This window comes from Chaetura pelagica, unplaced genomic scaffold (genome assembly GCF_000747805.2).
Source record: "Chaetura pelagica isolate M959 unplaced genomic scaffold, ChaPel_1.0 scaffold12, whole genome shotgun sequence".
In the NCBI taxonomy this organism is placed as follows: domain Eukaryota; kingdom Metazoa; phylum Chordata; class Aves; order Apodiformes; family Apodidae; genus Chaetura; species Chaetura pelagica.
In genome coordinates, this window is record NW_009952801.1 from 1,309,833 (window position 1) to 1,320,664 (window position 10,832).

Below are 10,832 nucleotides of genomic sequence, written 5' to 3' on the forward strand. Positions count from 1 at the left end.
GTTCATAGCTCCTCACAACACCTGACAGAGTTGGATTCTGAACAGCATGTGGTGAATTGGAGAAGCTCCAAGGAGCAGCAGCAGCAAGGAAGAAGGCACAGGAGGAGAAAGAGGCTGAGCTTTCAGTTCTTCTGGCTTCTGTAGAGTATGTCAGGAAGTGGGAGGGAATACTGACCCTTCTCTGTTTCAACCCTCCTGGGTCCTTCAGGGTATTAAAGAACCTCTCTCTAGTTCCTCTAGGTGCCCAACAACCTGGCAAGGCCACCTAAACCAAACAGTGGAGTACATATTTATGGAGGAAACACAACTATTACTTGTTGCCAGTTCTAATGCAAGGGAAGCTGGCTTTGGACACATGTAGCAACAGTTCATCATTTTCCTGAAGTTGTGAGTAGTGTCTTTCTATCACAGTGATTCATCTGTGACAGTGAAAGCATATCTGTATTTCAGATGTATGCAGCAAAAGAGCATCCCTGCCTTGGGAAATCAACACACTAAGGATAGAGGGAGAAAGAAAGGCCCAGAGAATAAAAGATTCAGAAGATCACCAACAGTGAGATTTTCTGCAGACATCATAGGAAGGCAATGGGAAGATTGAAACTGGAGAAAGCAGTGGCCTAGTGAAAGAATCCAGGGAGGCTGAATAATACCAGTGGAGCTGCATGGAAGAAGTGAAATATCTGTTATTTTCTGATCAAAATTAATCTGTTGAACTCCAAACTCACTGAAAAGTGATGAGCTAGTGCTTCAGAAATGGGCTGAAAACAGGGAGTTGGGGCTGCTTACATAGTTTTGCTTGGCATGGTTTCATTTTTTTGCAGAAATGAAAATACAATATTCCAAAACTCTTCCTGAGCAGTTATTAATTATTTTTCTCCATTGGATTACAACATACACAAACATGAACAACCCTTTTGGTTATGTTGGTCTGGTGTCCAGTCCAGCTTTTTTGTGTGAAGCTCATAAGGAGTCATCCCACTTCGTGTGTATTGAAAGTCTCTCTCCTTGGAAAGGCATTTGGGCTGGTGCCTCGAAGCGACATTCGAAACCTGCCCATGCCACTTTGCTTTTTTGCCCCTTCTTGTTGTCAGGCCCATCATGCTGAGTCATATCTGCAGCTAGATCATAATGATTATCCTGAAATGTCAACAGCTGCTCTTTTCACTCCCATATGGTGCCAGATTGAGGATGAGGTTTCCCTAATGCATAAACAATGACTATAATCGTGGTTTTTGAGATCCGAGGTATCACAGAGATGTTATGCTGTTGTAAAAAACCTGCATTTCCACAGTTGTAATGCAGGGGTGGGTCATGCTGACCCATATGTTTCTTTGTATTTCTCCCCAAAAAAAGCCTATGACATAGTGAACCCCTGTCAGTGTGGCTGTTGGACATTGGATGTTGTTTGACAGGAGAATCAGCCAAAAGCTTTAGCAGTTAATATCTTCCTTACTGTGAGAGAATTATTTTTCTAATTCCAGAGATGATTGTTTGATAGACAAAAACCTGGTTTTATCTTGTATTCTCTTAATTTAGATGTAATTTCCTTGCAGTCCTCAGATGGCTGTCTTCTCTCTTGCTGCTGCATGAGTTACCAGCTCTCTTTAAAAGTCAACCTTTTAAAAAAAAGCTGAGGCACCATAGAAATAAAAAATAAAACCAAAACAAACAAACAAAAAATAATAGCAGGAGTTGACAAAAGTATTTAAAAACCAAGGATCTATCTCTCATTTTTACAAGTGCATCAAGAGCATCTACACTATCTAAGATCTGTGGAAATAGAGGAACAATGTCAGTCAGAGGGGAATCTAGCCCCAGCACCTTCATTCTATATTTAGTGCCAAATAAAGCAATGCAGAGATAAATTAAAGATAAGCAAGTACAAAACCCTGTAAGGGCAAAAGCAGGGTGAACATGATGTGTTATTGTTGAAGATTGGGAGAACAGTCATTGAAGCTGATGGAGGTAACCACCACCCTTCACTTGAGATAACAGAGCCAAGAGAGCTCTTTGATGAGGTAATACAGGCTTCCAAGACAAGGCAAAAGTGCACCCTAAATCTTGAATAATGTGGGCAGATGGTACCGCTTGTTATTGCTTTGGGTAAGGGTGTATTTGTGTGTGTGCATGTACAAGAAAACAAGCTAGCTGAAACAGAGAGAGAAATAAGCTCTAAACACAGCAGCTAAAAGGAAGCTAACTAGGCATAAATGCCTAAAGGGAGAGCTTATCAGGGGCTGTGATACTCTAAGCAAAAATACTGTCTTTAGTGGTTTGATTGCATCTGCAGTCAGAGAAAGGGGACTTGGTATGTTCTTTGAAAATAGGTAGAACTGCATCCAAGAAAGGCAGTACCAATGGTTTAGGTCTGATTTGTGGCCATCTGTGTCAAAGGAAGATGTATGATATGGACTAAAGGGAAGACTACAAACAAACCCACATTGTCCTGAGAAAGCTCAGGATTTTGTAATACATTAAATCTTGGTGTAATTAATTAAATTAATTACACTGCAATGAATCAAAAGCTGCATGTATGGAAATTACTGCAAATGCAAAATGCTTTAACAAATAGCAACACTGACACTGGCCATTTTCCACTGAAAGAAACTCTCCCAAAGCTTAAACCAACCTTCAGGAATGAGCCTGAGAAGATACAAGTGTTCTGCAGGACAAGAAGTCCAGGTTCAGTGAAACCAAAGTGGAAGGCGAGTTCTACAGCAATGTCCTTCTCTGAGAAAAAAGTATCCCCAGGCACAATACATAAGTACATATATATATACATAGACCCCATCCTCAAAGCTGGCTCAGACAGCTGGTGTAATTAGGTCCCATCCCCTCATTCCCCTGAAACAACCAATGAGACCAGATTTTATGTACCAAATGGTACATAAAACAGTAGATGGGTCCACCTGTTTTAAAGATTTCAACACTATCTGCACAAGCCTTTCTGCTGAAGCCATGAACATGACCTGTGCAGTAACCAGAAGTGTACACATTCTGCACTTCCCATGGCATCAAGCAGTACATGCCACCCTCCTGCTCAGCAGTTACTGTGGATCTCTAGTGCTGAAACTGTACTGCATTTCCACAGCTGTTACTGAAAAGTAAAATGGTTCTGATTGGAATCTATTCTGATCATTCATAAACCAGGCACAGAAGAAAATCTGTAGGGTGTCCAACATTCAATCACAGTTAGGTTTTTTTTACACATCTCTACTTTCCCTATGTAGCTGTTCTGTCGGCACCTTCTTTCATCCACTTAGATGAGATCTATCTCCTTATATTTGGTTGTTTAAGAGTTGGGTATTTAGGATAACTCAGTTATCCATGCCTCCTATAGAGTTATGGAGGTAAATGCTCACTTCCAGAAACATGTCACCATACCCTAAGGAAGAAATCTAGGTTAGATATCGCTGAAAAATAGTATAGCTTGTCTTTCTCCATTGACTGAAGTGGGAGTCTAGATAACTAGTCAGTTTAAACATGCTACTTTGGGACAGTAGACATCAAGTGACACAAACACTAGTTCTTGTTTGTCAAGTCTTTCTCAAGGGCATCTGTGGTTACTCATGTAACCTTTCTTGTTTGTGTCAAAAATGACACTGTCATACAGCACGAGCTTATGAGACTGGATCTGAGAAGAGCTCTGAGATCTTAGCCATTGGATAGGCTGCTTGGGTGTCTCACCTGATGAACAAACCTCACACGGCTCCTCTCCATGAAAGATCACTACTTGTCATTCAGTATTCCTCCCTCTTAAAAAGTTGTGTGGTGGGAAAAAAAAAAAAAAAGAAGAGTACTTGTGTTGTCTCAAAAAGTTGTGGCTTGTTTAGAAGGTTAGACTTCAGCACTAGGGTTGTCTGAATGAGGACCAGTAAGAAATAAGAGCATTTTGATCACTCTGCAAGGGGTAATAGGATGTTCTTTTATTGTTCCTCCAGCTTAACATACAAGGCAGATTTGTTATGAGGCAGAATCTAGGGTAAATAGCTCTTGCTGTAGTACTTTGCCTTCAAATATCTTAAGAGGTAATCTGTGGTGGGTATGCTTGCTGTAAATCAGAAGCGATGTCTTTGCATTATTATGTTAAAGGGTGTATGCTTACACAGTTCAAGTATGGCATTTGGGAAGAAGTAATTTCACCTTGGAGTGGAAGTTTCCCTGAGGTGCAAATCTTCAACAGTGAAATTTTGTATTTGTACTTCAACAAACGCATGCCTAGTGGGCATGTGCCAAATTATGCCTTTGAAGCCATGGAAGTCTGGCTGTGGGAACCTAGAACCTTGAAGAGTTTCTCAAGGGAGAGGAAGCAGAGCCAGCTGGACTCATTTTCTATAGACACAAAAGTAATTGCTACCTAGTAGCTACTGCATTAGAAGAGAAATAATTTCAGAGACCTGGAACATGCTGGTGTGAAGCCCTTGTTAGAGGAGTTGGTTGGCAGCCTGACTTTGACCTGTCCAGATTCCTCTCTTTGCACAGTCTTTTTAACTCAAATATTTATGGTCACAGTAAAATATGATCCTAAGAAACAACACATTGTTGCCATTACCTAAGAACCTAAGAACCAACTGTAAATACTCTGCTTTTGAGTGCAAAGCAGCTGAGCAAAGAGTAGTTTCTCTAGAGCAAATGCACATAAATTTAGCAGACTTACCAACATTAAACTAAATCTATGTAGTAAAATTGATGTACAGGCCCTTCTACAAGAAGCACTTTATTCTCACAGCCTAATGATGGCTGGGGGTTATCTCCTTCATTCTCTGCCCCTGAGGGGCAGGCTCCTCTTTGTGGTAGCAGATACTTGCCTTCTGCTCCATAGGTGCTTTTTTAAATCCTTCTCCAGTGCTCTCAAGTTGGTCTTACATCATCCTTAGCTCACACAGACACAAACGTGGTCTGTCAACTAAAAGAGAGAAAACTGGACTAAAACACCACCCTAACTGCAGGTGTGGGTGTGTAGTGTGAAATAATAACTCACATGCTAATGTACTGTTAAGATACTGTTTCTCTACTAAAGTCTTTACAAAAATAGCACTTCAGATAATAATAATAAAAAAAGTCCTACTGAAATATATTAACTAGAAAAAGAGGGCTCAGGATATAACTTTATTCCTATTCTGACTTTAGACTTAATTGGCAAACAAAGCTCATGAACCCAGAAGTTGATGACTGCCTTCTGCTTTCTCCACTGACAAATTAGTTCACCTCTTCCTCTGTTATTCTTGTGATTTATTTTTACTTGTACGCAGAGCTCAGATAAAAGTCCATCATTATCTCGGACTTTGTATCAATGTGGAGTAAGAGTTTCTCCACTATACAGCTTACAATCTGGACAGAGAAGGGAGAAGAGGGAAGTAAAGGTTCCTCCCTTTTCACATATGCAGCAAATCCACAGCGATATTAAAGTGCTGGTTTGGATCTAATAGGTCAGACTCATAACCACATTAAAATATCTTCAGGCACCAGCTGATCTGCTGTCTCCATTCACATCTTCTTCCTGCACAGTAAGCGTGAAGTAAGTAGACCTGTTTCACTACAGGTTAAATCAGCACTGCCCTTGTATGCCCACCATTGCTAACAAAAACCTATTGCTGCAGGGTGGCCTGCACTGGGGAACTGGTGAAGATTAAAAACAACCCAGCAAAAGAAGAAAAACAAAAAAACTTCCATATTTTAAACAAGATGAGCTGCCTTCTCAGGGACACAATCTCATGGCAGCAGGGTTGGCTACACAGGCCTAATTTGCTCATATAGCTACACTTGGAATCACATCAGCTTGTTTGCCCTGGGTAAGAGTGCACACAAGGACAGTCACTGCTGTTCAAATGAGACACAATAGCTTGTTAAATTGTCGTAAACTGAGCATGTCTGAGTCCCAAATGGCTTACCCGAGGTCACCCAGCAGTCTGAGACACACCCAGTGACTGAACATCTCCGGAGCCCAGCCTAGTGTCAAATACAATGGCACTTTTCCTCTATAATTGCAACCAATTGTCACTGTCCTCTGGTGGGTATAACCAGGAGAAAATGGACATGGGGATGAACTGGGACTGTCCAGTGGGCCCTTCCAGCTTCAGCTGAGGCATGCTGGAAAGTCTTCATCAGGAAAACTCCATGGTTCCACTAGGTCGTGTCTCTCCAAAGGCAACAAAACAATTAGCTATTCTTGAGTCAGTCAGAGAAAAAAATTTGTGATGCATGTAGGTGTTGCTGCCAGACAACACATTTCAGGGACAGTGGGCATGAGCTGCAGAAACAAAAAGCATTTTTTACCCTAGAGAAGCTTGTCCAATTCCGTGCTTTCCTTTCCCGTGCATCTGAGCGGCAGAGCGCTCCGTTGAGTATCCAAAAAGCAGCTAACATGGAAGATGTAAAAATTAAATAGGAGGGCAGAGGGATCCATTGCTGGAGGAACACTGCTTTCCACAAGCCATGTAAACCCTAATTAATAGACAAAGGGCTCTATTCTTCGCCTGCATTTCACTTCCCCCCCCTCACCCCCCCTTGCATCTCTCCCCTTTGACCGTCCTCCTTCTCCCCCTCCAGTTTGCAGCACCATATACAAGGCCTGACTAAAGCCCACACAAATCAATGGCAACACTCCCATTGACTTCAACGGGCTTTGTAACAAGCAAAGACAGAATAGGTGATTATTTTTCCTTTCCAAATGACAAGCCCCCCCTCAGTAAAACAATCCATACAGTAGTCATAAATGCTTTATATTGTGCAGTGCATGGGCATAATTACTCCAACCCTCTGAACAGCTGAACAGCAGTTGGTCTCTCTAATGCTTGGAAAATTATTTTATATAGACTTCATATCTACAAAACAGGATTTTTTTTAGATTGGAAATACCTAGGGTCATGTCTCAGCAGTTGGTACCAGCATATCTAGACTGACTTTAAAAAGGATATAGTCAATTTGCACATATAAAAGAACTGGCCTAAACCAGCACTTGCTGCACAGGCAACATTATTTTTATATCCATGAGCAGTTCTCTCAAAGCCACAAATGCAGGGTCAATCCAGCTGTTGCCCTTCGGCCAATTATCTAGGCATGATCTTGATTAATGACTCACCTAGCTCTTTGAATTCAAGCAGAATATCATCCTGTGTCTATAACATCTCCATCTATCTTTCCTCCACTACAACAGAAAACAAAAAGATTCCTTCACCTCTTCTTCTTGATGCATTGATGTAAGGACTTCACTGTGTAGAGTAAAAATCCCAGGTGTATTTTAAAAGTTATTTCTTTTCCCTCATCACTTCCTGCCAGTTTGACTGCTTAACAAAAGGCTATGATACTGGGAGGGGGGTGCTGGGGGCAGAAATCTGTCACTAATTTAGTGTACTAGCATGCTCTGGACATGTAAAACATCTTTGTTCTGAAAAGCTGCATACTTTTTGGACAACCCTTGGACAAAAATGATCCAGCTGTATTGAAGCTTAGGCCATATGCGAACACTTTTATTCAAAATGGTGCCCGGAATACTATCTTTATAATCCTTCCACTAAAATATGTTTTGTAGCTGTTCTTCAGAACACCTGCCTGATTAAACATCCTTAAAAAAACATGCGTAGTAAAGAAAAATTTTAAAAAGTTTCTTTTAATCAGTAATTAAGTAGCAATTAAGCATAATTATTACAATTTGTACCTAATTTATAATATCTGTAGAATGAAAGATGTAATTTATCCTCCAATAGTCAACAGTGCCTGGCTTAAGCAAAGCCACCTTATACTTCCCTTCACATTTACAACAGAAAAGGACACCATGGATGGTGAGTGAAATGTGTCTTTGCCAAAGGGTAGGAACATTCAGCTGTGGGGTAGGAACTGCTCAGTCTTCTGGAAGCATGTGAAAATACCTGTACAGGCAACTTAAGGTTTTCCTACTGTCTTCAGCGGAGGAATCTTCCCTTTAAGTCAACTGATAAAAATCTTCAGGTTTTTAAACTCAAGTATGAGGAGTTCTCATTTTTGTGTAGCTGGCACAGTAACTGTTTCATGTTGCAACTGACCTTTACAAAAGGTACCACATGCATTTTTCTATAAAATATTATTTAATTGGTCAAGTCATTTTTGTGTGGTGACTGGGGGGAGTTCTTCATTAACCAGGTAGGAAAGATTAGTTAGTTTACTGAGTTACTGGGTAAGTCACAGAGGAAAAAAAAGTTTTAATTACAAACTCTAGGTTAATTTTCTCCACAGTTTTTAAATACTCAGGAAACACAGATATGATCTTGAACTGTCTGGACGCAGCCCATCTGAGTACTTTCTTCCATTAATGCTTTCAAATGCTTTCAAATAAAACTATTACAGATTTTTTTCTGTTGTCTGGACCTTGTTTAAGGTCCACCTGAGCCATACATGACTTGATTGTTAAAAAATTTGTCTTTACATACAGCTGATTACCACAGAGCTGTGTTTGGAAAGTTAGGTGATGGGTGGCTATAAAAGCAGTTCAGAAAGTTCTCTGGAGTTACCCAGTATAAAACCAATACGTTTACAGACCAAAAGTTTACCATTGGTGTAACAGTGGCAAATTCAGACAACAGGCCTCTTGCAAAGGTAACCTCACAAATCTGGTTCAAGCAGAAATGAGAACTGTACATTTGATGGATCCATAATGTCCTTCAAGTTCACAAGGCTGAATGCACATGCCCTGCCCTTACCCTGATGCCATACCAGGCTAAGAGCTGCTGTCCCAAGCATGCCTGCTGCTTGGGGAAGAAGATGTCCAAAGGGAGCTGCAAACAAGCACAGGATGAGATGCAACAAAGGACTACTAGCAGTAGATCTGACAAGACTGAGTCTAGAATCACTTGGGACTTGAGAAGGGAGAAGAACCTGCTCAGATATTAAAATCTAGCTTGTTCCAGCCAGCATCACTTTGGAGAACCAGATATGTCTGTAGTTCTCTCAGTGACAGATGCCTCTCATAATTTGTGGGATCTATAGAAAGGAGGTTTCACAGATTTCTTATGTCTTACAGGAGCAATATAAGTCTGTTAAAAAGATTGTTATAGAGGAAAAACCGTATGGTTTTAAACTGAAGTTGATAGTTTCCTGATGGAATGTACCATTAAACCCAAGCCATTTGAAAGTGGTAATAAGGAGACAGATGCATATTCAAATGTTTATCTTTTTAATTTTCCAACACCTAATCTCTTAAATGGGTGTAATCAGAAAAGAGGCATTCTAATTCTCTTGCAGGGAAAAGAAGGCGCCAGAGATCGAGTGATAACCAGGCTGTCTCTCAAGCCATTCTCATGAGACTTTGGCTGTGTTTGAACTCAAATTGAAGAGATTTTTTAGGTACTGTGTTTGCCAGAATTCAAACAGCAGACACACTTCTGCTCTCATGGCACAGGCCCACACTACACACAATCTTGTTTTTAAAAAAAAAAACAACCAACTTTATAAAAAAAGTCATGCTTGCTTGTTTTGCTTTGGTTTACATAAAGATCTTTCTCACACACACATACCCCGAAGCTAAAAGAACAGTAAGACTGTGAAGTTAGTCACTCAAAAGGTAGAAAGTGCCAGACATGAGATTATATATGCAATCCAAATTCAGTTCCTTATGTGAGCTCATGATTAGACATGCTTTAATTACACGGCCACATACATACACATTTTCCACAGGACAAAGACAATGTGAGCTTGACCTACTAGAAGAGCAAAGTGTAGTATCATGTGCTGTGCTGGATGGTCCTGATCAAAGACCGAATTACCAGGTCTGCATGGCAAGACACAGGTTGAACAACCCAGCTCTGCCCTGGATGGTGGAGGTGGGAGGCTGCAAAGTGCCCTGCTACTGTGTCAACAGGTTCCTTCCTTTCAACATGCCAGTAACCTCCTGCACAGACATGAGAGAAGAAAGGCAGAAAAGGAGGTAGCAGGCTAGGGCTGCAGCAGTGTGGCACGCTAAACACCATCAAGAGAATTACTGACAAAAAGGGGGCAGACTGCAAACAAGGTTGCTTCCTAGCCTATGACCCCTTTTTGTTTTCAGTGGGAATCTGGTTCCCATTACAAGTACAGTACTGACAAAGTTGAGGTGGGGGTTTTTTTCGGTTGTTCTGGCATTTGCTGGCAGTTCTGTGGCTTTTGTCACCTCTTCTCTAAATATTTCTTTGTTCAGCCTTGTGCCTTTGAAACCTTATACCCAGCTCCAGTTAACTTTGCTTTTCTAGCCCTCCAAAGAAAGTCACTATCTTCTAAGAAAGCACGGACTACTCATATAGGCCTTCAGTATTCTTAAACAAAAGACCCGCAAATAATTGTTATGACTCTAATTATCTGCCCGAAAACACGCTAGCACCCTCTGAACTGCAGCGGGTATTACAGATATTTGGTTTGACTTCTACAATCACTTCAATGTGCACGCACTGGCTTCCCCGAGCCCAAACCGAGTCACCGCATCACGAACGGTGGGGGCTGGGAAGTCGAGACAGAGGCTCTCATCTCCCAGGTAATAGCAGAAGACTGGGCTGGAGAAGCTTTAATCTCGCCTCTCGAATCATAATTTATCCCTCACGGCTGCCAGGAAGGCACCTGGCAAGCGAAGCCCGGGCTCCTCGGAGGGAGCTCCCCGGCAAAACGTCCCTCGCTCCGGCGGGGCCAGCCCGGCCGGGCGACCCGACTTCTGCTGGGATCGCCCGTCAGGCAGCAAAGCGGGACACATGTCACTGCCCGCCGCTTCCCCAGGCACAACAAAACTCGGGGGCTGCAGAGCCCTGAGAAGACTCCACACAAAGGCGGCCGGGAGAGCCGCGCCCGCCCGTGCGGGGCCTGCGGGGCCGCGGGGCAGGCGGGGCGGGGCGGGG